The sequence below is a fragment of the Loxodonta africana genome, chromosome 22 (genome assembly GCF_030014295.1).
Source record: "Loxodonta africana isolate mLoxAfr1 chromosome 22, mLoxAfr1.hap2, whole genome shotgun sequence".
Taxonomy (NCBI): domain Eukaryota; kingdom Metazoa; phylum Chordata; class Mammalia; order Proboscidea; family Elephantidae; genus Loxodonta; species Loxodonta africana.
In genome coordinates, this window is record NC_087363.1 from 21,462,877 (window position 1) to 21,489,472 (window position 26,596).

A 26,596-nucleotide genomic window follows, 5' to 3' on the forward strand; every position below is an offset into this window, starting at 1 on the left:
TTTTTAACAAATGGTGCTGGCATAACTGTATACTCATCCGCAAAAAAATGAAACAGGACCCATACCTCACACCATGCACAAAAACTAACTCCAAGTGGATCAAAGATCTAAACATAAAGACTAAAACGATAAAGATCATGGAAGAAAAAATAGGGACAACGTTAGGAGCCCTAATACAAGGCATAAACAGAATACAAAACATTACTAAAAATGACAAAGAGAAAATAGATAACTGGGAGCTCCTAAAAATCAAACACCTATGCTCATCTAAAGACTTCACCAAAAGAGTAAAAACACCACCTACAGACTGGGAAAGAATTTTCAGCTATGACATCTCCGACCAGCGCCTGATCTCTAAAATCTATATGATTCTGTTAACACTCAACCACAGAACGACAAACAACCCAATCAAAAAGTGGGCAAAGGATATGAACACACACTTCACTAAAGAAGATATTCAGGCAGCTAACAGATACATGAGAAAATGCTCTTGATTATTAGCCATTAGAGAAATGCAAATTAAAACTATGATGAGATTCCATCTCACTCCAACAAGGCTGGCATTCATCCAAAAAACACAAAAGAATAAATGTTGGAGAGGCTGCGGAGAGATGGGAACTCTTATACACTGCTGGTGGGAATGTCAAATGGTACAACCACTTTGGAAATCTATCTGGCGTTTTCTTAAAAAGTTAGAACTACCATACAACCCAGAAATCCCACTCCTCGGAATATATCCTAGAGAAATAAGAGCCTTTACATGAACAGATATATGCACACCCATGTTATTGCAGCTCTGTTTACAATAGCAAAAAGCTGGAAGCAACCAAGGTGTCCATCAATAGATGAATGGTTAAATAAATTATGGTATATTCACACAATGGAATACTACGCATCGATAAAGAACAGTGACGAATCTGTGAAACATTTCATAACATGGAGGAACCTGGAAGGCATTATGCTGAGTGAAATTAATGAGAGGCAAAAGGACAAATATTGTATAAGACCACTACTATAAGATCTTGAGAAATAGTATAAACTGAGAAGAACACATACTTTTGTGGTTACGAGGGGGGGACAGGGGGTGGGAGAGGGTTATTTACTGATTAGTTAGTAGATAAGAACTACTTTAGGTGAAGGGAAGGACAATACTCAATACAGGGAAGGTCAGCTCAACTGGACTGGACCAAAAGCAAAGAAGTTTCCTGGATAAACTGAATGCTTCGAAGGTCAGCAGAGCAAGGGCGGGGGTTTGGGGACTATGGCTTAAGGGGACTTATAAGTCAACTGGCAAAATAATCCTATTATGAAAACATTCTGCATCCCACTTTGAAGTGTGGGGTCTGGGGTCTTAAATGCTAACAAGCGGCCATCTAAGATGCATCAATTGGTCTCAACCCACCTGGAGCAAAGGAGAATGAAGAACACCAAGGTCACACGATAACTATGAGCCCAAGAGACAGAAAGGGCCACATGAACCAGAGACTTACACCATCCTGAGACCAGAAGACTAGATGGTGCCCGGCCACAACCGATGACTGCCCTGACAGGGAGCACAACAGAGAACCCCTGAGGGAGCAGGAGATCAGTGGGAGGCAGACCCCAAATTCTCATAAAAAGACCAGACTTAATGGTCTGACTGAGACTAGAGGAATCCCAGCGGTCATGGTCCCCAAACCTTCTGTTGGCCCAGGACAGGAACCATTCCTGAAGACAACTCATCAGACATGGAAGGGACTAGACAATGGGTTGGAGAGCGATGCTGACGAAGAGTGAGCTACTTGTATCAGGTGGACACTTGAGACTGTGTTGGCATCTCCTATCTGGAGGGGAGATAGGAGGGTAGAGAGGGTTAGAAACTGGCAAAATTGTCACGAAAGGAGAGAATGGAAGGAGGGAGCGGGCTGACTCATTAGGGGGAGAGTAAGTGGCAGTATGGAGTAAGGTGTATATAAGCTTGTATGTGACAGACTGACTTGATTTGTAAACTTTCACTTAAAGCACAATAAAAATTATTAAAAAAAAAACCATTTTCCATACAGTCCACATCTTCAGAGACAAGGATTCTCCCACTATCAGATAATAAAGCAAATTATACAATGCTTGATTTGATCACAAGGGAATCACTTTTCCAGCATTCTCAGAAAAGGAATGTCCCTTCTGTATAGGAGGAACTAAGAAAATAAAATCACACTAAAATAACTAGGTAATTAAGGTCACATTATAGTTCCTGACAGAAACAGAAGGTAGAGTATGTCTCTGTCAACCAGTGCCTCTCTCTCTCTCTCTCTCTCTCTCTCTCTCTGTCTCAGCACTTTACTATTAGCTACTACAAAGGTAATTTCTTTCTGAGGGTAAAAAAAAGAGATGGATAGCTATGTGATAAAGTATAGCAAAATGTTACCATGCAGATTCACTGACCGATTCTTTCGATTTTTCTGTATGTTTCGAAGTTTTTATAAGAAAATGTTGGAGGGGCAAGGTAAATAATCTTTTACAAGACAAGCAGTCAATAACAGCAATAATTAAGTCATCCTCAAATTCCTCCCATCTCCCAAAATAAAAACCTAAAGCACAAGCCCCTAATTATTCAACACAAAAACTACCACAGACTGAAATCTTTCATTAAGGCCCATACACAATTTGAACCAACTTCTATATTCTCCTAAACAGAAACAAAGAAAACAAAACATGAAGCAAACTGGATCTTTTAGAGTTTTGAAAAACCAGAACTTAAGTTTAGGGCTGCTAAGAGTTAAAATAACAATTTTAAGTGTGTGTGTCCAGATGAGTCAGGTACTTAGCCTCTCAAGACAAGCCAAGCAAAAAATAGCTATGAAATGGCTTAGTAATAAAATTAAAATTTTTGCATTATAACACTTCCAAAAGCATCTGCAAAGGGCATTAAGGCATAAGGGAAGCAAGGCAATCTACAAATACAAGTCAATATTACTAATGCTGGGCTACCTTCACTTAGTGCCAGAGCAGATTGGGAATCTTTGTAGGAACGATTATCTTGTATCTTCGGTTCATTTAGGAGGTTTTAGGAAGGAAATAATAAATCAATTAGATATAAGCAGCTTAACCCAAAACCTAGAAGGCAGAATTTATTTCTAAATATTAGTATGATGATAATTCATCAGCAACTGCTCTGTGTTTGGAAATCAATCTTCATGATTAGCACGGTCCCTCTCTTTCATCATCGCCTGCTTGAGATGAAAGTGTTTTTTGCTTGCTTAGCTGATTACGGAGTGGCTTTTACATAACAATTTTTAATTAGCAAGTACCTTCAAGTTATCTGAATACCAGTCATTCCAGAGAAGAAATTGTGTGGTGGTAGAAGAATGAGAATCACTTAGAGATCAGCAGTTACAAGGAAAAGCCTTCTGAACACCCCTAGGTAACAACATCTTCAAAACCAACCTCAATCCCATGCTCCTGACAGATAGAAGGAAACACCCACCAAACATTGGACAACCACACATATGGTAGTAAAAATACGAGACACATGGGGACAGCCCCCCACTCAAAACCTTTTAAAAAACACAGGGCACTTTAAAATAGTACCCAGACCACCAGATGCCCATAAGAGAGAAGGAGCTGGAAAGGGATGGAGTTCTTAAAGTCCCATCAGATTTGGTCTTCTCTTTCTCTTCTCTCCACAGACCACTAAATTTCTTAAAGATAACAAATTCTTTTCTCAGTTCTTTAGAACCATACCAGCTACTTAGGGGGCAAGATTTGCTGCTAGTGATCTCCTCCAAAAAGGCAGCAAAGGGAGACAGCAGGCGAAAGCTGGCCTTCCGGGCAGCAGCATGGTCAATTACATCCCGCCTTTAAGAGGCTACACTCACACACATGCATATACACACACATGCATATACACACACATGCACACGCATACACAGATACTCCATGTGGGCACAACTTTTCAGAACACAGTAACGGCAGCCCTTGTTCAAGAACTTAGCTCTTAGTAGAAATGTTATACCGAAATGAGGAAAAACATTGATAAAGAAAAAACTACATCTCCCATGTTTGCTCCTCATTCCATGTGAAACACTGCCTCAAACTCTAGCGAAGAGGAGCTCTGCCTCTAATACAGAGAAACCTGGCAAGTAATTATGGGCGTGCCGCACCTTAATGAGGGCTTGTGTTCCTAAGAAGCAAATTCTGGGAATCAAATTCTATTTTAATGAGCCTGAAGAACTAGATATTTAAAGGAACTCTAAGGAGAACCACTCTAAAAAGCAAATATCCAACCCCTTTATATTGGGTTTGCTAAAAAGAGGCTAAAATTATGAAGAAACCCACAGCCAGTCCCAGTCCAGCTCCTCACAGCAATCTTGAGAGTAAAAGAAAAGGTTGTTCTGTCCTGCTAAATTCAAAACAAAAACACCTATCTGTAGAATTAACCATAAGTTCACAGCCCTTAGAGACACTCCTGGGGGGGAGGGGGCACAGCAGGAAAAAAAATACACACAACCTAGCAAAGTCACTGTTCACAAAGTAGACTCGGATGTGAAGAGACCACACTGAAATCAGACAACCATGGGCACACATAATGCCTCCTTACTGCTGGGCCATTTCAGAGATGGCCTCACAGTCCTCGGCAGCATCCTGATCTTGCCTTTTAAATAAAAGAATTTTTTCCAAATCACCATTTCCTCATTAATTCCAGTGACCTTGAGCAATATTAAATGTCCTCAAATGATCTTAAAGCAATTTCATAGCAAGTGCCATTAAAAAAAAAAAAAAATTTCCATGAAGAATATAAATGATTCCTGGATTTAAGCTCATTTCCTGGGAGAAAAAAAATCTTTTGAGAACAGGAAAACATTCAGTCTAAAGCTTTGGGCACCACCCCTTCAAAGAAACCCATTAGTCAAAGAATTTATATAATTCAAAGAGAAATGGAGTTCAATCTATACATTGCACTCATTGAGTATCCACAGGATCCTACCGGCCTGCTAAGAGATCCACTAGGGACCTCTAAAGTTATTTCAAAACTCTGTACCTGTGTAAGAGAAACACACTACTCCAATCCCACCAGATGTGTACTTCAAACTTCCATGTAGCCCAAATACCTTTCATTTACCTGTCAAATACTTACAAACACATTTAGATACACACATAGTAGTCACAGAGCTAGACAGACATAGTTCAACCTATTTCACTTGGAAATATAATAAGACTTTGGAGATATTGAACTTAACACAAAGTAAGGAAGAAAAGGTGGATAAAAACAAGACAATTCTCTCCTAAGAGGCAATGAAGCTGTGCCTGGCCCAAGAAACTGGCACAAACCACAGTGAAGGGCACTGGAGGCAAGAAACCTAAATTCTAGCCACGGTTCTGCGGGTTACCAGTTATGTAACCTTGGACAAGCCAGTTCTCCCTCGGCTTCAACAACCTCTCTTATTTCAGTCAAGATGAGAGATGGGCCTGAGCTAATCTTCAAGATACCTTCACGATTCTAAAATAACAATTCTCATAGTATGGTCTGGGGACCCTTGAGGCCCCTTAAGACCGTTTAAGAGGTCTACAAAATAAAATTCATGCATGAGTTAAAGATCCACTCAAAATGCAGGATCGACTAATGGATTTTCATGTAATGGAGCACAAAATATTTTTGATATAGTTTCAAATTTCATATTGCAATTAACGTTTAAGAAACTACCACTTGCCTGAGTTTTGGTATAGGTAGCAAAGAAAATCCACAATTATTTGAAAAGGCTGAGAAGCTGTATCCTCCAGATACAACTATTGTTTTCTTCTCATCCAGAGCAAAAGAGAAAAAAGGAAACAAAGACTCAGAGAAGAAACTAGTCTGTAGACTATCAGTCTAAACGAACCACGGCCTCATCTACTCTGAGAACAGAAGAGCTAGACAGTGCCTGGCTACCACTCACAACCTTTCTGATTAGGGTCACAATCAATGGATCCTAATAGAAAGAGAGAAAAATGTGGAACAGAAGTCAAATTCTTAAAAGGTCCAGACTTACTGGACCAGTTGAGACTTGAGGACTCCCAAGATTATCACCCTGAGATACTCCATAAATTTTGAACCAAAAACACCCCCTAAGGTTACCTTTCAGCTAAATAAAAGATTGGCTCATAAAATAAAGAATATTATCAGTAAGTACTGTGCACCTTTAAAAAAAATCATCTATATGAGGCCAAACGGTCAACAATTACTCTAAAGGAAAGATAAAAGGGTAAGGGGATAGGGAAACCAGATTACTGGAGGCAAAATATCCGGAAGGGGATTAATGAGAAGGTTAAAACATTGTGAAAAATGTAACCAGTGTGCAATAATTGTTAAACGAGAGCATAACCTGCTGTGTGAACAGGAACCAAAAACAAATATTACTTTTTAAAAAACGGAACAGTTTCATATTATACTCAAATAAAAAATTATAAGAGTAATTTAATATATAAGTGATATGTTGTTGTGTGCCATCAAGTCAATTCCAACTTATAAATACCCTAGAGGAGAGAGTAGAACTGCCCCATAGGGTTTTCTAGTTTGTAATCTTTATAGTCACCACTTGCCTATCAGTGTGTCATATGGTAGTGGCTTGCATGTTGCTGTGATGCTGGAAGCTATGCCCGGTATTTCAAAGACCAGCATGGTCACCCATGGTGGATAGGTTTCAGCAGAGCTTCCAGACTAAATAAGACTAGGAAGAAGGACCTGGTGGTCTACTTCTTAAAAAAATCTGGCCAGCGAAAACCTTATGAACAGCAGTGGAACACTGTCTGATATAATGACAAAAGATGAGCTCATCACTGGAGTCAATTCTGACTCATGCTAAAATTTGGAAGAATTCAGTTACACCAATGAGTTCCATTCAAACATAATCCCTTTCCTCTCAAGGTGGCAACACCTTTCCCTAGAATGCTATGAGGTCAGGATCATAACGAGAACTAGCAGACAAGCTCCTAGGACTAACTGTAGATATCCTCACCATATATGTAAAATTATCCTCTAAGAACTGATTAAAAAAAAGCCCAAGTCACTTCCAACCCACGGTGACCCCACAGGACAGGGAAACCTGGTGGCGCAGTGGTTAGGTGCTACGGCTACTAACCAAAGGGTCAGCAGTTCGAATCCGCCAGGCGCTCCTTGGAAACTCTATGGGGCAGTGCTACTCTATCCTATCGTGTCGCTATGAGTCGGAATCGACTCGACGGCACTGGGTTTGGGTTTGGTTTTTGCAATAGGACAGAGTAGAACTGCCCCACAGGGTTTCCGAGGCTGTAAATCTTTACAAAAGCAGACTGCCACATCCTTCTCCCACATGATTCAGATTAGAGGAGATATAACAACAAAATGCAATGTGTGATCCTAGGTTAGATCCTGTACCTGGGGGAAAAAATATCTATCAAGGCCAGTATTGGGGCTTTAAAGTATTAAAAAGCAAAGATGTCACTTTGAGGACCAAGATGTGCCTGAGCCAAGCCATGGTACTTTCAATTGCATCATATGCATGCAGAAATTGGACAACGAATAACGAAGACTGAAGAACTGATACATCTGAATTATGGTGTTGGTGAAGAATACGAATATACCATGGACTGCCAAAAGAGCGAATAAGTCTGTCCTGGAAGAAGTACAACCAGAATGTTCCTTAGAAGCAAGGGTGGTGAGGCTTCATCTTACATACTTTGTACACATTATCAGGAAAGACTACTCCCTGGAGAAGCACATCATGTTTGGTAAAGCAGAGGGTCAGGAAAAAAGAGGAAAACCCTCAACAAGATGGAGTGACGCAGTGGCTATGACAATGGGCTCAAACAAAGCAACAATGTGAAAATGGCACAGGACCAGGCAGTGTTTTATTCTGTTGTACATCGGTGAGTCAGGACCAACTTGATAGCACCTAACGACAACACTGTATCGGTATTAAATTTCCTGATTTTGATAACTGTTCTGCGGTTATGCAAGAGAATGTCCTTAGGGAATACAAACTGAAGTATTTAGTCACGAAAATAAATAACCTTTTAAAAAACGGTTAGCAAGGAAGAGAATTGGTTCTTCTGTTCCTGGTTCTCCAAAGATTTCAACACTTGAGAAGTACAAAAGTATCTTATTTCAAAGTACAAATCTGAAACATTACCTAACTGACTATTCTCTATAAAAAAAAATTCTCTATAGTTACAGTTAATTAGTAACAAATTAGTAACAAACTCCCTTTCCTTTAAGACACAATGACTTAGGGTTAAAAAGGTTAATTAAGCCTTCCAGCATTCCCCAGCACAGACACTATGCTCTCTTACTAGGGGGAGGGTCTTGCCCCCTCTTTCCCTGGGCCCAACAGGAATTGGAACCATGTCTGAAGTAAAAACCTCACTTGGGGTCTCTCAGGAAGGATCAAGGCCTGATCCATGTGAAACAAATGGTACCCCACAGGGAAGTAGAAATTGGACTCACTTGTGCAGATGTGGCCCAGATCTGAACAGTCTCCTAAGGAGATTTATGTAATTTAATCTAGATTATTTCACTATTACTTTATGGCTAAAGTTATACTAACTTGTCCCCGATTCTGACTTGGGCTCTTTTATACACACACACATGCACCCACGCAGGCAGGCACATGCACTGTAGAAGCAACAGCTTAAGATGTATATCATTCAGAATTATTTTGTGTGCTTGCACTATCTCACATCAGGTCAGCCTATGCATCTCCCTCTAGTCTAATGCTGGACATAAATGCTGAAGAAAACAGTGACATCTGAGTATTAGGAGAGATAAGTGGGAAAGAAAGTATGAGTTCCACACCATGAAGTCAAGATCAGAAAGAAAACTAGAAGACAAGCTTGACCTAAAGCCAATACAGTGAAGTAGAAAAAAAGGCTTCTTCTTTCAAAGTAATACTCTCTATTAACTCTTCTGGGGAAAAGCATATGGAGTCTGGACAAAGTCCAGGCCATAGATTTTGCAAGTAAGATAAGAGTCTGCAGGAAAACTCCATTTCTGTAAAGAGAAAATAATGGAAGTTAACCCCTGGGAAGAAGGGTCATCTGTCGAAGGCTGGAACATGGCCTGTGTGTGTGACACGCCCAGCCATGCACCTCTCATCACTCTTCAGATAAAGAGGCTAGTCCACGAAAACAAGGCCGAATTTCATCATACCAAATGAGAGGTACAGCAGTCAAAATAATTGACACAGGGCCCTGTTCGCTTAGAAGGTATTGTCAGAGTGGAAGGGACTAGGGGCAAAGGCTGGGATGAACTAAAAGCTTGAGGAAATATTCTGAAGAAAAATGTGTCACTTTGGAGAAAAAAATGATCAAATGGAAAAGCCAACTGTTGCTGTTAGGTGCCATCGGGTCGGTTCCAACTCATAACAACTCTATGTACTACAGAACAAGACACTTGCCCAGTCCTGTACCATCCTCAAAACTGCTGTTATGCTTGAGCCCATTGTTGTAGCCACTTTGTCAGTCCATCTCGTAAAGGGTCTTCCTCTTTTTCCCTGACCCTCTACTTTACTAAGCATGATGTCCTTCTCCAGGGACTGATCCCTCCTGATGACATGTACAAAATATGTGAGACGCAGCCTCGCCATCCTTGCTTCTAAAGAGCATTCTGGTTGTACTTCTTCCAGGACAGATTTGTTTATTCTTTTGGCAGTCCATGGTATGTATATTCAATATTTTTCACCAACACCACAATTCAAAGGCGTCAACTCTTTTTTGGTCTTCCTTATTCATTGTCCAGCTTTCACATGCATATGATGCGATTGAAAATACCATGGTTTGGGTCAGGCACACCTTAGTCTTCAAGGTGACATCTTTGTTGTTCAACACTTTAAAGAGGTCTTTCACAGCAGATTTGCCCGACGCAATGCGTCTTTTGATTTCGTGATTGCTGATTGCACGGGTGTTGATTGTTGATCCAAGTAAAATGAAATCCTTGACAACTTCAATCTTATCTCCATTTATCATGATGCTACTTATTAGTCCAGTTGTAAGGTTTTTTGTTTTCTTTATGTTGAGGTCTAATCCATACTGAAGGCTGTGGTCTTTCATCTTCACCAGTAAGTGCTATAAGTCCTCTTCCCTTTCAGCAAGCAAGGTTGTACCATCTGCATAATGCAGGTTTTTAGTGAGTCTTTCTCTAACCCTGATGCTCCATTCTTCTTCATCTAGTCCACCATTTGTTAAAAAGACTGTCTTTCCCCCATTTAACAGACTTTGGGCCTTTGTCAAGTATCAGCTGCTCGTAGGTGGATGGGTTTATGCCTGGATTCTCAATTCTGTTCCATTGGTCTATGTATCTGTTGCTGTACCAGTACCAGGCTGTTCTGACTACTGTGGTAGTAAGATATGTTCTAAAATAGGGTAGTGTGAGGCCTCCCACTTTGTTCTTCTTTTCAGTAATGCCTTACTTATCCAGGGCCTCTTTCCCTTCCACATGAAGTTGGTGATTTGTTTCTCCATCTCATTAAAAAATGTCATTGGTATATGGATCAGGATTGCATTGTATCTATAGATCGCTTTGGATAGAACAGACATTTGTACAATGTTGAGTCTTCCTATTCATGAGCAAGGTATGTTTTTCGACTTATGTAGGTCTCTTTTGGTTTCTTGCAGTAGCATTTTGTAGTTTTCTTTGTATAGGTCTTTTATGTCTCTGGTTAGATTTATTCCTAAGTATTTTATCTTCTTGGGGGCTATTGTAAATACTATTGATTTGGTGTTCATACAGACTAGCTTCTTGGATTATTTAATCTGCATACAGACTGCCCAAGTATGGTGAAAGTATACAAACCTGATGCACACCTTTCCAGACTTTAAACCACACAGTACCCCCTTGTTCTGTTCGAACAACCACCTTCTGATCTATGTACAGGTTCCTCATGAGCGCAATGAAGTGTTCTGGAATTCCCATTCTTTGCAATGTTATCCATAACTTGTTATGATCCACACAGCTGAATGCCTTTGCACAGTCAATAAAACACAGGTAAACATCTTTCTGATATTCTCTGCTTTCAGCCCGGATCTATCTGACCATCAGCAATGATATCCCTGGTTCCACATCCTCTTCTCAATCTGGCCTGAATTTCTGGCAGTTCCCTGTTGATATACTGCAGCTGCTATTGAATGATCTTCAGCAAAATTCTACTTGCATGTGATATTGATATTGTTCGATAATTTCCACATTCAGTTGGATCACCTTTCTTGGAAACAGGTATAAACCTGGATCACTTCCAGTCAGTTGGCCAGGTAGCTGTCTTCCAAATTTCTTGGCATAGATGAGTGAGCACTTCCAGTGCTGCATCCGTTTGTTGAAACATCTCAATTGCTAGTCCATCAATTCCTGGAGCCTTGTTTCTCGCCAATGCCTTCAGCGCAGTTTGGACTTCTTCCTTCAGTACCATCAGTTCCAGATCATATGCCACCTCTTGAAATAGCTGAACGTCGACCAATTCTTTTTAGCATAATGATTCTTCATATTCCCTTCCTTCTTCTTTTGATGCTTCCCGTGTGGTTCAATATTTTCTCCATGGAATCCTTCACTACTGCAACTCGAGGCTTGCATTTTTTCTTCAGTTCTTTCAGCTTGAGAAATACCAAGCGTATTCCTCCCTTTTGATTTTCTATCTCCAGTTCTTTGCACATGTCGTTACGATACTTTGTCTTCTCAAGCCACCCTTTGAAATCTTCCGTTCAATTTTTTTACTTCTTCATTTCTGCCTTTTGCTTTAGCTACTCAACATTCAAGAGCAAGTTTCAGAGTCTCTTCTGACATTCATTTTGGTCTTTTCTTTCTTGTCTTTTTAGTGACCTCTTGCCTTCTTCACAGATGATGTCCTTGATGTCATTCCATGACTCATCTGGTCTTTGATCATCAGTGTTCCACACATCAAATCTGTTCTTGAGATGGTCTCTAAATTTAGGTGGGATATACTCAAGGTCATACTTTGGCTCTCATGGACTTGTTCCAATTTTCTTCAGTTTCAACCTGAACTTGCATGTGAGTAACTGATGGTCTGTTCCACGGTTGGCCCCTGACTTTGTTCTGACTGATAATATTGTGCTTTTCCATTGTCTCTTTCCACAGATGTAGTCGATTTGGTTCCTGTGTATTCCAACTGGCAAGGTCCACATGTATAAAATAGCCACTGTTTATGTTAGTGAAGAAAGGTATTTGCAATGAAGAAGTCATTGGTCTTGCAAAATTCTATCATTTGATCTCCGGCACAGTTTCTATCACCAAGGCCGTATTTTCCAACTACCAATCTTTCTTCTTTATTTCCAACTTTCACATTTCAATCACCAGTAATTATCAATGCATCCTGATTGCATGTTTGATCAATTTCAGAATGCAAAATTTGGTAAAAATATTCAATTTCTTCATTAGTGGTTGGTACATGAATTTGAATAATAGTCGTATTAACTGGTCTTCCTTGTAGGTGTATGGATACTATCCTATCACTGACAGCGCTGTACTTCAGGATAGATCTTGAAATGTTTTTTGATGATGAAAAGTCAGAAAGGTTAGCAATTTATTCAACCAGTAAGTCTAATAAGCACTTTCTATGACAAAGACACCATGCCAGGCACTGTGGGGTGGCAAAAATACATGCTTTAAAGAAGAAAACTCAGCTGTAGAACAAGAAACGATGAGACCACCTGACTCCAAAACAGAAAGAATCAAAAGAAATGTCACTTTAGCCACCAAAGAAGCCTTCATCATTTGAATAAATATCAAATCAAATCTAATTATAATGTAAAGTGATAACAAAATGAAAGACAATGCTAAGGGCCCATCAGGAAATTCACAAAGCGTTTTCTCCCCTGAGTACACTTAACATGTACCCTGAATATATCCATGCTCTCTCACCTGAGCCCCTGGTGCCCAAGGACATTCACTCACCCTAGTGCAGTTAAGGGTGTAGTCTGGGGCTGCATAGTTTCTCTCTAACCAGGGCAAGGCTGCAACCAGGAATTAAACCCCAATCTCTGCCTCATCAGCACTCACTATGCCAACCTACAACTGCTGGCAACCACTGTCCAAGACAATCTAGTTGACTGAGAGCAAAGAAAAAGGATAGAAGTAGAACTCCTAGAGACGACTGCCAAATCTCAAAGACAGAGACTCCAGGACTGTGTTTGCAGGAGGAGCGTTAATGAAGTTTCAAGCTTCTGGTCACTCAGTCAACAAGTAGTTATTAAACATTCTTGTGACTTATTCTCAAGTGGACATTTCACTGGGGCTGCAGCCAAAATAAAAATGTCTGCCCAAAAAAGGGAAGGGGAGTGAGTGATAGAAAAAGGACAGCACAGGGAGCTAATCCTCCCTCCTGCCCATCACATCACCACAGCAACAAGACTGAGAAGTGCAACTCACTGTTACGTAACCGTGAAGTTAACAAAAGCCCCAGCTAAGGTGATGGTGGAATCTGCAGGCTGGGGGCTGCCACTTAGCCATGCTAATCCATAAACTGCTAAACACCCTACAGTCATTTCCAGAATCTCCTCCTCACCCCTCCAATTAAAGACAGACCAAAAAACGTGAGCTTCCACAACAAACAATTCTGACAGGATGGGCTCTTCACATTCAAGTGTCCCCATTTTAAAATGTTCCTGTTCTTAATGAAGTTCACATCATTAAGACCTTTTTGCACTAGGTTGGGTGGGAATGAGGGGCAGGCCTCTTAAGATTTCTGCCTTCATATTTAATATCATATAAACTGAACTTCACTCTTTATAATGAATAAAATATAAAGAGTGTAAGAATATATAATTTGAGCTTGACAGGATTCTAACGAATGTCACTTACATAAAAGAATGAAAAGGATCCATGCAGTTTGACAAATGCCTTTAGGGTGGCTGCTTCCCAGATCAAGAACTATGAAATACACCACTTTTCAAATCTCAGGATTAACACAAACCAAGATTAACCATGCCATTTTATGGCTTCCTCACTGATTGCACCTTTACAGAAAAAGCCTCTAAAATTATCATTTGCAAAAGAAACTGTTGACTGAGAGCCAGTACTTAAACATTGGGTGTACCAGAGTCATGAAACACAGTACCAGAAAAAGATTACAGACCAACAGCTCTAGAAACTAACCAGTGAGAAATGACAAGATAGTACCACAATGAACAAGGTATACCTATCAAGTTGGACAAGGATTTCCTGCACCTTGGCAGACTGGAGACCCTGCAAATTCTCCCACTGCAAAACCTAGAAATGTGAGTAAAATTATAATAAACATCCCGTTTAAATGCACAGCTGGGCTAACAAAAAAAGTAACAAATCCTAAAGGACCAAAGATGAAAAGCAAACAGAAAACACAGACCAATACTCTTGAGAACTGATACTGCAGAAGTCCTAGGGGAAGAGGAGGGTGCCAACCTTGGGAGAGGGGAGAAAACAAGAGACAATGCCTTGGGCCCAAAGAAGCTAAAAAAGTAGGACTGCCACTTCTACATAAAGCCAGGACCTTGAAGAGATACACTCTCATGAAAGAGCAGACTACAAAAAAACCTGCCTATTAACACATAAGACCACAGGAAAGCTTGCATCAACCAAGGCTGAAGGAGGGAAAAAAGGTATTCTATGGGAGTCTGTAACCATGAGTCTACCTTCAAACCAGTTTAAGCTTAAATTTACACTTACTTACATGATCTGACCATGACTCGTCTGTCAATTTGTCATATTGTGGTAGTTTGCATGTTGTTGTAACGCTGGACGCTATGCCACTGGTATTTCAAATACCAGCAGTGTCAACCGTGGTGGACAGGTTTCAGCAGAGCTTCCAGACTAAAAAAACACTAGGAAGAATGACCTGGAGATCTACTTCTAAAACAACTGGCCAGTGAAAATCTCAGGGACAGCAGCGGAAGATTGTCTGATATAGTCCCGGAAGATGAGTTCCTCAGGTCGGAAGGCACTCAAAATACAACTGGGGAAGAGCTGCCTCTACAAAACAGAGTTGACCACAATTACGTAAACGCAGTAAAGCTTTCAGGACCTTCATTTGCTGATGTGGCACGAGTCAAAATGAGAAGAAACAGCTGCAAACATCCATTAATAATCGGAATACGGAATTTACGAAGTATGAATCTAGGAAAATTAGAAGTCATCAAAAATGAAATGGAATGCTTGAAGATAGATATCCTAGGCATTAGTGAGATGAAATGGACAGGTACTGGCCATTTTGAATTGGACAATCATGTGGTCTACTATGCTGGGAATGACAACTTGAAGAGGAACAGCATCACATTTATTGTCAAAAAGAACATTTCAAGATCTATCCTGAAGTACAACACAGTCAGTGATAGGATGACATCCACAGGCCTGCAAGAAAGACCACTTAATAAGAATACTATTCAAATTTATGCACCAACCACTAATGCCAAATATGAAGAAATTGAATATTTTTACTAACTAATGCAGTCTGAAATTGATCAAACATGCCATCAAGATGCAGTGATAATTCCTGGTGATTAGAATGTGAAAGTTGGAAACAAAGCAGAAGGATCAGTATTTGGAAAATATGGCCTTGGTGGCTGTCTTAGGCTGGGTTCTCTAGAGAGCAAAACCAGTAAAGCATATAAATATACACACAGAGACAGAGATTCACATCAAGGAAATGGCTCACGCAACTGTAGAGGCTGGAAGGTCCCAAGTCCATGGGTCAGGATAGAGGCTTCTCCTGATTTACGTAGCCACAGGGGCAGGCGAACCCAAGATCGGCAGGTCGAACAGCAGTGTTCTTGCTCACAGGCTGTGAAGATCAATGAATCCCGAGATCAGCAGGTAAGCTACGAACTCAAGTCCCGAGAACTCGAGGTCAAACGAACGGGAGCCAGCTGCAGGATCCAGAGCAAACAAAAGCCCACTAGCATTGCCAAGGAAACTCCCTTTCAACTGATTGGCTGCTTACAGCAGATCCCATCATGGAGGTGATCACATTGTATCAAATCTCATGGAAGTGATCATCATCACACAACTACCAAACTACATTAAAACTGCCAAACCACTAGTCCAGCCAAGTTGACAACACGATCCTCACAATCGCAGCAATGGAAATCACGCTAGAGATAGCACGACAGAATTTTGCAAGACCAACCACCTACTTATTGGAAGTATCTTTTTTCAACAACACAAATAGCAACTACACACATGGACCCTGCCAGATGGAATACACAGGAATCGAATCAACTACATCTGTGGAAAGGGATGATGGAGAAGCTCAATATCATCAGCCAGGGGCCAACCAATGGTTCATATGCAAATTCAGGCTGAAGCTGAGGAAAATTAAAACAAGTCCCTGAGAGCCAAGGTATGAACCCATCTGAATTTAGAGACTGTCTTGGTCAATACCACAAGTGGATGGCTTTAACAAAATGAAATTTATTTTCTCACAGTCCAGGAGGTTACCAGGCCAAATTCACAGTGTCGGCTCCAGGGGAAGGCTTTCTCTCTCTGTCGGCTCTGGAGAAGGTCACTGTCCTCAATCCTCCCATGGTCGAGGAGCTTCTCAGGCGCACAGACCCTGGGCCCAAAGCACATGCTCTGCTCCTGGTGTTGCTTTCTTGGTGGTATGAGGTCCCCAACTTTCTGCTCACTTCCCTTTCATCTCTCAAGAGATAAAAGGTGGTGCAGGCTACACCCCGGGGAAACTCCCGTTACCTTGGATCAGGTGACCTGAGTGAGGGGGGTGTTACAATCCCACCCTAATCCTTTCAACATAAAATTACAATTATAAAATGGAGAACAACCATACAATACTGGAAATCACGGCATAACCAAGTTAGTGCACACATTTCTGGGGGGAACCAATTCAATCCATGACAGAGACCATCTCCGGAATAGATTTGAGGAGGCGGGACCAAGATGGCAGAGTAGTCAGATGCTTCTTACAACAAAGACTGGAAAAACAAGTGAACCGGTTACATATATGACAAGCTAGGAACCCTGAACATCAAAGGCAAAGTTAAGAAATCGGACCGAGTTACGGGGGGATGAAGACGCACGCAGAAGCAGCAAGGAGTTTCCTAGTCGGCGGGAGCACCTCAGCCCCAATTCCCTAGCATGACTGTGGTGGGGCTGGCAGTGGTGTCCGGGGACACAGCTGCTTCAGCGAAATAAGGGAAGCGAGGTAGCACATGCACCCCTGACCCCCTGGTGCGACCATGGCAGGGCTGGAGGTGGTGTTCAGGATATGACTGCGTCAGCGACAGAAGGCACGCAAGGTGGCACTGCCCCAATCCCTGGAGCAACCGCGGGAGGGCCGAGCCAGCACACAGAATCTACACATGCCTTCAGAATCTGAGATAAAACAGCACTCTTGGCACAAGACACGTGATTTTGTCTAATTTACCGCATAGATGTAATAGTTCCTCCTTTTGAAAGAACTCTCTCCCATCTATCTGATCTCTCCTCCCTCTGTCTGAGGCAGCTTCAGTGAGAGTTGATTTTCCTGGGCCTGAGATAGGTCCTGCTGCACTCCCTGAGCCATCCTCCTGGCCTTGGAGAAGGAACAAATTAACAAACGGAAAAAATACTCTGCCAACTCCCCTAATCTGGAAACTCAGAGCAGAAGCGGCTCCTGTCCAGGCACAAGCAGTCCACAGACTTTGTCTTTCATCTCCACATGGATCCAAGTGGCCCCATTACAGCAGATGGTATCTGGCTGTTATACTGCAAGGGCAAATCTGCTTGAGGTCTGACTGTAACTGTTTCAGCTGTGTGGTGGAGAGGTGGATTTTTGATGTGTGATACTGCTCTGCCTATTAAACAGAGCCCTCACCTACCCATGGCAGGGGCCTGGGGACTGGTAGCCCCACTCACGCCACCTAGCGACCCGTGATAGGGGTCCAAGGATAAGTGGTGCCTCCCAGTCCTTACAGTTAAAAGCATTGGGTGCCTATGGTACTGCTGCAGAGCCCACTCATCAGAGAGCTCTAGAGAAAAGGGGCGCACCTCCCTCACAGACACTCAGGGGAAGGTTATCAGCCACTTGCCTTCCTCAGAGTGTGACCCCCTGCTGCAACCAGAAATCTGTCCATACACCGGTCACTACTGCTCTTCTAAGATCGTCAGTGAGAGCCTGCACCACACACTAGGTAACCAACTACCTGGACACCTGAGCTGAATCTATACAAGAATAGTGAACGGACTCCTAGGCTCATATACCTGGTAACGGCTCTAGCCATCTGGTGACAAGACATTAAGTGCTTCAAAGGCTCCAATGATCAAGTTAGCTCACTCTAGTAGCCTATTCGGGTATATCAAAATAAAACAAAACAAGAAGCCAGGATACAGTGAGCAAACATAAAATAAACAAATACAATAACTTACAGATGGCTCGGAGACAACAGTCGATATAAAATCACATAAAGAAGCAGATCATGATTGCTTCAACAAACTCCCAAAACAAACAATCAAGGAATCTTCCGGATGAAGATGTATTCCTGGAATTACCAGATGTAGAATACAAAAGATTAATATACAGAACTCTTCAAGACATCAGGAAGGAGATCAGGCAAAACAAAGAACAAGTCAAGGAGCACACAGATAAAGCAGTTGAGGAAATTAAGAAGATTATTCAAGAACATAATGAAAATTTAATAGGCTGCAAGAATTCATGGAGAGACAGCAATCAGAAATTCAGAAGATTAACAAAATTTCAGAATTAGACAACTCAGCAGAAAGTCAGCAGAGTAGAATTGAGGAAATGGAATTCAGAATTAGCGAGACTGAAGATAAAACACTTGGCAACAATATATTCAAAGAAAAATCAGATAAAAGAATTTTTAAAAATGAAGAAACCCTAAAATTCATGTGGGACTCCATCAAGAGAAATAACCTAAAAGTGACTGGAGTACCAGAACAGGGAAGGATAACAGAAAATACAAAGAGAATTGTGGAAGACTTGTTGGCAGAAAACTTCACTGACATCATGAAAGACAAGAAGATTTGTATCCAAGATGCTCATCAAATCCCATACAAGGTAGATTCCAAAAGAAAGTCACCAAGACATATTATAATCAAACTTGCCAAAACCAAAGATAAAGAGAAAATTTTAAGAGCAGCCAGGGATAAACGAAAAGTCACCTACAAAAGACAGTCAATAAGAATAAGCTCAGGCTACTCGGGAGAAACGATGCAGGCAAGATGGCAATGGGATGACATATATAAAGCACTGAAGGAAAAATATTGCCAGCCAAGCATCATATATCCAGCAAAACTGTCTCTCAAATAGGAAGATGAAATTAGGATATTTCCAGATAAACAGAAGTTTAGGGAATTTGCAAGAACCAAACCAAAACTATAAGAAATACTAAAGGGAATTCTCTGGTTAGAGAATCAATAATATCAGATATCAACCCAACACTAGAACACAGGACAGATCAACCAGATATCAACCCAAATAGGGAAATCACAAAAATAAATCAAGACAAAAAAGGGTTCAAAGCAGGGAATCAGTGATGTCATTATGTAAAAGATGACAACATTAAATCACTGAAGAGGGACTAAAGTAGTCATAGATCTTTCACATTGAGAGGAAATCAAGGCAATATAGTTAGATAAAAGTTAGGTTTAAACTTAGAAAAACAGGGGTAAATACTAACAAAACCATAAAGTAGACCAACAATCCTACACATCAAAATAAAATACAAGAAAAACAAAGACTTAGCAAAAACAAAATCAATGACAATGAAAAAGAGGAGCACACAATTTACAAAGAAAAACTACTCAGCACAAAAAATTAAGTGGAAAAAAAAACTGTCAACAACACACAAAAAAGACATCAAAATGACAGCACTAAACTCATACCTATCCATAAGCACAATGAATGTAAATGGACTAAATGCACCAATAAAGAGTTCAAGAGTTGCAGAATAGATTAAAAAAACATGATCTGTCTATTTGTTGCCTCCAAGAGACACACCTTAGATTTAAAGACACAAACTAAAACTAAAAAGATGGGAAAAAATATATCAAGCAAACAACAATCAAAAAAGAGCAGGAGTGCCAATACTAATTTCTTACAAAACATACTTCAAAGTTAAATCTACTACAAAGGATAAGGAAGGACACCATATGATGATTAAAGGGACAATATACCAGGAGGATATTATCATATTAAATATTTATGCACCCAACGACAGGCTTCAAACACCTTTGCTCATCCAAAGACTTCACCAAAAGAGTAAAGACTACCTACAGACTGGGAAAAAGTTTTTAGCTATGACATTTCTGATCAGCATCTGATCTCTAAAATCTATATGATACTGCAAAAACTCAACTACAGAAAGACAAGTAACCCAATTAAAAAATGGGCAAAGAATATGAACAGACACTTCACAATAGAAGACATTCAGGTAGCTAATAGATACACGAGGAAATGCTCACAATCATTAGCCATTACAGGAATGCAACTCAAAACTACAATGAGATTCCATTTCATTCCAACAAGACTGGCATTAATCCAAAAAACCCAAAATAATAAATACTGGAGAGGATGTGGAGAGACTGGAACACTTATATACTGCTGGTCAGAATATAAAATGGTATAACCACTTTAGAAATCAATTTGGCGCTTCCTTAAAAAGCTAGAAATAGAACCACCATACGATCCAGGAATCTCTCTCCTTGGAATACATCCTAGAGGAATAAGAGCCTTTACAAGAACAGATACATGCACACCCATGTTCACTGCAGCACTGTTTACAATAGCAAAAAGATGGAGGCAACCAAGGTGCCCACGGACAGAAGAATGGATAAATAAATTATGGTATATTCACATAATGGAATACTATGCAAAGATTAAGAACAATGATGAAGCTGTGAAACATTTCATAACATGGAGGAATCTGGAAGGCATTAAGCTGAGTGAAATTAGTCAATTGCAAAAGGGCAAATTTTGCATGAGACCACTACTATAAGAACTCCAGATAAAATTTAAACACAAAAGAAAATACTCTTGGATGGTAACACACGCGAGGAGGGAGGGAGAGGGATATTCACTAACTAGATAGTAGACAAAAAAAATTCTAGGTGAAGGGCCTAAACCAAAAGGAAAGAAGTTTCCTAAACACATCCAAACGCTTCGAAGGCCAGAGTGCAGGGACAGGAGGTCTAGGGACCGTGGTTTCAGGGGACATCTAGGTCAACTGGCATAACAAAATGTATTAAGAAAACATTTTGCATCCCACTTTGGTGAGAGGTGTCTGGGGTCTTACATGCAAGTGGCCATCTAAGATGCATCAACTGGTCTCAACCTACCTGGCGTAAAGGAGAATGAAGAGCACCAAAAACACACGGTAAAGATGAGCCCAAGAGACAGAAAAGGCCACATAAACTGAAGACTCCATCAGCCTGAGACTGGAAGAACTAGATGGTGCCCAGCTACCACTGATCACTGCCCTGACAGGGAACAAAAGAAAAATCCCTGATGCAGCAGAACAGTGGAATGCTGATCTCAAATTCTCGTAAAAAGATCAGGCTTTATGGTCTGACTGAGACTGGAGGGACCCTGAGGACCATTGTCCCTGGAACCTTTGTTAGCCCAAGATTGGAACCATTCCCGGAGCCAACTTTACAGACAGGGATTAGACTGGACTGTAAGACAGACAATGATACTGGTAAGGAGTGAGCTTCTTGGCTCAAGCAGACACTTGAGACTAGGTGGGGAACTTCTGACTGGTGGGGAGATGAAAAGAAAAAGGGGGACAGGAGCTGGCTGAATGGACATGGGGAATACAGGGTGGAGAAGAGGAATGTGCTGTCTCATTAAGAGGTGAGCAGCTAGGAGTACATAGCAAGCTGTGTGTAACTCTTGGTATGAGAGACTGACTTGATTTGTAAACTTTCACCTAAAGCACAATAAAAATAAATAGATTTGATGCACTGAACACTACTGACTGAAGACCAAATGAGTTGTGAATGATATCAAGGACATCATACATGAAGAAAGCAAAAGGTCATTAAAATGACAGGAAAGAAAGGAAAGACCAAAATGGATGTCAGAAGAGACTGTGAAACTTGCTCTCAAATGCAGAGTAGCTAAAGAGAATGGAAGAAATGATCAAGTAAAAGAGCTGAACAGAAGTTTCACAGGGCAGCTAGAGAAGACAATAATACTTTAAGTATTATAATGAAATGTGAAAAGACCTGGAGTTAGAAAACCAAAAAGGGAAAATACGCTCAGAGTTTCTCAAGCTGAAAGAACTGAAGAAAAAATTTGAGCCTCAAGTTGCAATACTGAAAGATTCTCTAGGCAAAATATTGAACAACACAGGATGCATCAAAAGAAGATGGAAAGAATACATAGACTCCCTTTACCAAAAAGAAGCTCCAGGAGACAGCATATGACCAAGAACCAATGGTACTGACGGAAAAAGTTCAAGTTGTACTGAAGGCGTTGGCGAAAAACAAGGCACCAGGAATTGATGGAATACCAATTGAAATGTTTCACCAAAGGATGCAATGCTGGAAGCGCTCACTCGTCTATGCCAAGAAATCTGGAAAACAGCTATCTGGTCAACTGACTGGAAGAGATCCAAATTTGTACCCATTCAAAAGAAAGGTGATCCAATGGAATATAGAAATTATCGAACAATATCATTAATATCACATGCAAGTAAATTTTGCTGAAGATCATTCAAAAATGGCTGCAGCAGTATATCAACAGACAACTGCTAGAAATTCAAGCCAGATTCAGAAGAGGACGTGGAACCAAGGATATCACTGCTGTTCTCAGACAGATCCTGACCGAAAGCAGAGAATACCACAAAGATGTTTACCTGTGTTTTACTATTTAAAGCCGTTCGATTGTGTGGATGATAGCAAATTATAGATAACATTGTGAAGAACAGGAATTCCAGAACACTTAATTGTGCTCATATAGTCTGAGAAATAAAGAAATTAAGTAAAAATAAAGTGGTTCCAGCCAAGTGATACACCTTTGGTGCTTAGAAGCAAATGCAAAACATCTATGCAAAACACCTCAACCCAGGTCACAAAAGATTCTCTTACAGAAAACCTTGTGAAAGATGAGTTTATAATCCAGAAGTACAAACACCTGAAAGACTAATCAAACATAACCAGGAACTAGCAAGATCAAACCCCCCAAAAGTTCTGATAATAGAAATGTCAGATTAAAGTATATAAACTACATGATTATCTCAAAAGATACAGGAAAGGCTTTGATAAAATTAACAACCTATTCATGATTTTGAAAAAAACAGAAAATAACAAGTGTTGGTGAGGAAGGGAAGAACTGGAACCCTCATCCACTGCTGGTTGTTGCTGTTAGGTGCCATGGAGTCGGTTTGGACTCACAGCAGACATTTTACATTGTTGGTGGGAATGTAAAATGGTTCAGCCACAGTGGAAAAAAGTTTAACTGTTCCTCGAAATGTTAAACATAGAATCACCATATGATCCAGCAATTCTACTCCTAGGTATATACCCAAAAGAATTGAAAGCAGGGACTCAAAAAAAATGCACATGCATGCGCGTTCATAGCAGCACTATTCACAATAGTCAAAAAGTAGAAACAGCCCAAATGTTCATCACAAGCAAACAAATAAACAAATCGTGGTATATACATACAATGTAATATTATTCAGCCATAAAAAGGAATGAAGTGCTGATACATGTTACAACATGGATGAACCTTGAAAACCTTGTTAGGTACCATCAAGTAGATTCCAGTGCATAGCAACTCTACACACAACAGAACAAAATATTGCTTGAAACATCATGACGAGTGAAAGAAGTTAGAAACAAGAGGTCACAAATCATGTGATTTCATTTATGTGAAATGTCCTGAATGGTAAAGCCATGAGAGAGAGAGCAGAATGGTGGTTGCCTGGGGCTGAGGGTAAGGAGAGGGCGAGGATCAATGAGCAACTGCTTAATGGCTATGGGGTTTCCCTTGGGGTGAGATCAATATGGTGGTTGCATGGCACATGAATGTACTAAAATGCCACTGAACTGTTCACTTTAAAATGGTTAATTTCATGGTAATTTCCTCTCAATAAAAAAATCTAATTTAAAAAATTAAACAAACTCTTAACAAACTAGAAGGAAATTTCATTCACCTGATAAAGGGAGTCTACTAAAAACAGCCACGACACTCAGTATGAAAAGACTGGGATCATACCCTTTAAATTCCAGAACAAGATAAGGTTGCACACTGCTGTTTCTATTAACATCTAGTTAGAGATCATAACCGACAGGTAAGACCAAAAAAAAAAAAATGGGTATAAGGATTGGAACAAACAAAGAAAATTATCAATGGTCAAGGTTTATAAAGATTGTAGTATTTCAACACAGAAAATCTACATGCAAACTGTTAGAAATAGTGCAGTAAGGTGGTTGGACACAAGATCAGTACACAAAAAGCAATTATATTTCTATATGCAGTCAGTAACTACTTAGAAAGTATAATTAAAAAGATACTATTTGTAAAAGCTATAACCCCGGTCCCATAGTAGTTAAGTGCTATGGCTGCTAACCAAGAGGTCGGCAGTTCGAATCTGCCAGGCGCTCCTTGGAAACTCTACGGGGCAGTTCTACTCTGTCCTACAGGGTCGCTATGAGTTGGAATCGACTCAACGGCAGTGGGTTTGGTTTTTGTTTTTTTATAATAACTATATGATATCTAGTGATAAATCTAGCAAAATATATTTAAGACTTTTGTCGTGAAAAGTATAAAATTTTATTGAAAGACATGAACCAAAACTAAACCATTGCCATCGAGTCGATTCTGGCTCATAGTGACCCTATAGGACAGACTGGAACTGCCCCATAGAGTTTCCGAGGAGCGCCTGGTGGATTTGAACTGTCGACCTTTGGGTTAGCAGCTGTAGCACTTAACCACTATGCCACCAGGGTTTCCAAGACATGAACAGAAACCTAAATAATCAGAAAAGTGTCACATGTTCATGGATGGGAAGAGATCAGAAACTGTCAATTTCCCCCTATGAATTCAATGCTATACTAATCAAAATCCCAAGACACAAAATGTGTAAACTATACAAAACAGATAAATTTTACATAAACATCAGAAATGAAAATGTCTGCACAAGAGAATACCATAAACAAAAGAAAAAATGATACCACCATCTGGGAGAGGATATCTGTAAGCACAGAACCAATCAAAGGATTAATATCCAAAATATATAAAGAACTACCCAAATGTCTATCAACAGATGAATGGCTAAATAAAATGTACTATATTCATACATACTCACAGGCAATGGGTTTGGTTTTTGTTTTGTTTTATATTCATACAATCGAATGTTATTCAGCCATAAAGAGAAATGAAGTTCTGATACATGCTACATGGATAAACCCTGAAAACATCCTAAGTGAAATAAACCCAACACAACAGGACAAATATTGTATGATCCCACTGGTATGAACTATCTGGAATAGACAAATACATAGAGAAAAAGTTTCTTGGTGGTAACCAGAGGTGAGTAAAGGGAAAAAAAAAAAAAGGAGGTGCTGTTTAAGGGGCACTGAGTTTCTCTCAGGGGTGGTGAAAAAATGTGCAAACAGCGGTGATGGTTGCACAACATGGTGAAAGTAATGGAAAGTAATGAACGTCACTGACTTCCACAGATAAAAATGGCTGAAATGGCAAATGCTTTATCATATATATATCACCAGAATAAAATTTTTTATATATGTGTAAAAAAAAAAATCAGTACGAAAAAGATAAGCCTGGCAGAAAATTAGTCAATGAATATGACAAGGCAATTCATAACAATTGCCTCATCATACAACCCGTTAATTTATGCCAACCCATTAACCTATGGCTGTCAAGTTGATTCTGACTCACAGCGACCCTACAGGACAGAGCAGGACTGCCCCAGAGGGTTTCCAAAGCTGTAAATCTTTATGGAAGCAGGCTGCCCCATCTTTCTCCTGCAGAGCAGCTGGTAGGTTTAAATCACCAACGTTTCCGTTAGCAGCCAAGCATTTAACGCTGTTTCACCAGGGCTCCTTATATATGTGTGAAATAAACAAATAAAAGAAACAATAATTCCCCCAGTAACACAGTAAATAAAAGTACTAGAAGGCAGTGACCCCCAAAAGTCGTTCTTTGGCATTAAAAATTGGTTCTAGCTCCCTGACAGAAACTTGGATAGATGGAGGCTCACACTATTCCAGCAACCCTTTATCACCTTTGTCAACTACTCAAGACACATGGTTGTGGCATTCTGATCTGCTGAGGCAGAGTCCCACATGAATGCTATGTTTTGTGAATTGTATTACTTCTTAAAATTGTACCACGTCACGCTAGCTCTGACTGGATTTTTTTTTTTAAAAAACAGGAATCAACATTTGATGGACATAAACACAATGTGAAGGAAGCACATCCTTGAAAGGGTACAACAGAAGGACACCAGGCTTTCCTTCTCTGCTTGTGCTACATACAGCCAGGGGCTACTCCTGGAGAAGACCGGTCCTGTCACCTGCACAAGAAACTGACAGTACTGCTGCTTCAAAGCCTCCTTCCCTCAAAACAGGAGGAGTGGGATCATAGGCCCTGGTATTAAACAACTACATAGACAAAAGGTCCTAATCTCAACCAGGAAAGAATAT

General features: G+C 40.3%; 1 protein-coding gene across 5 annotated transcripts in view; it reads right to left on the reverse strand.

Annotated features, from left to right (window-relative positions):
* RAD54L2 (RAD54 like 2) overlaps window positions 1-26,596 on the reverse strand; it is a 126,992-nt gene that overhangs the window by 80,527 nt on the left and 19,869 nt on the right. For 3 of the 5 annotated variants that reach the window (XM_064274453.1, XM_064274454.1, XM_064274457.1), the window contains one exon: window positions 15,629-15,749. The exons of the other annotated variants lie outside the window; for them this stretch is intronic. The gene's annotated coding sequence lies outside the window, so the exon portion shown is untranslated. The remainder of the gene's footprint in view (window positions 1-15,628; window positions 15,750-26,596) is intronic. 5 annotated transcript variants of the gene reach the window in all.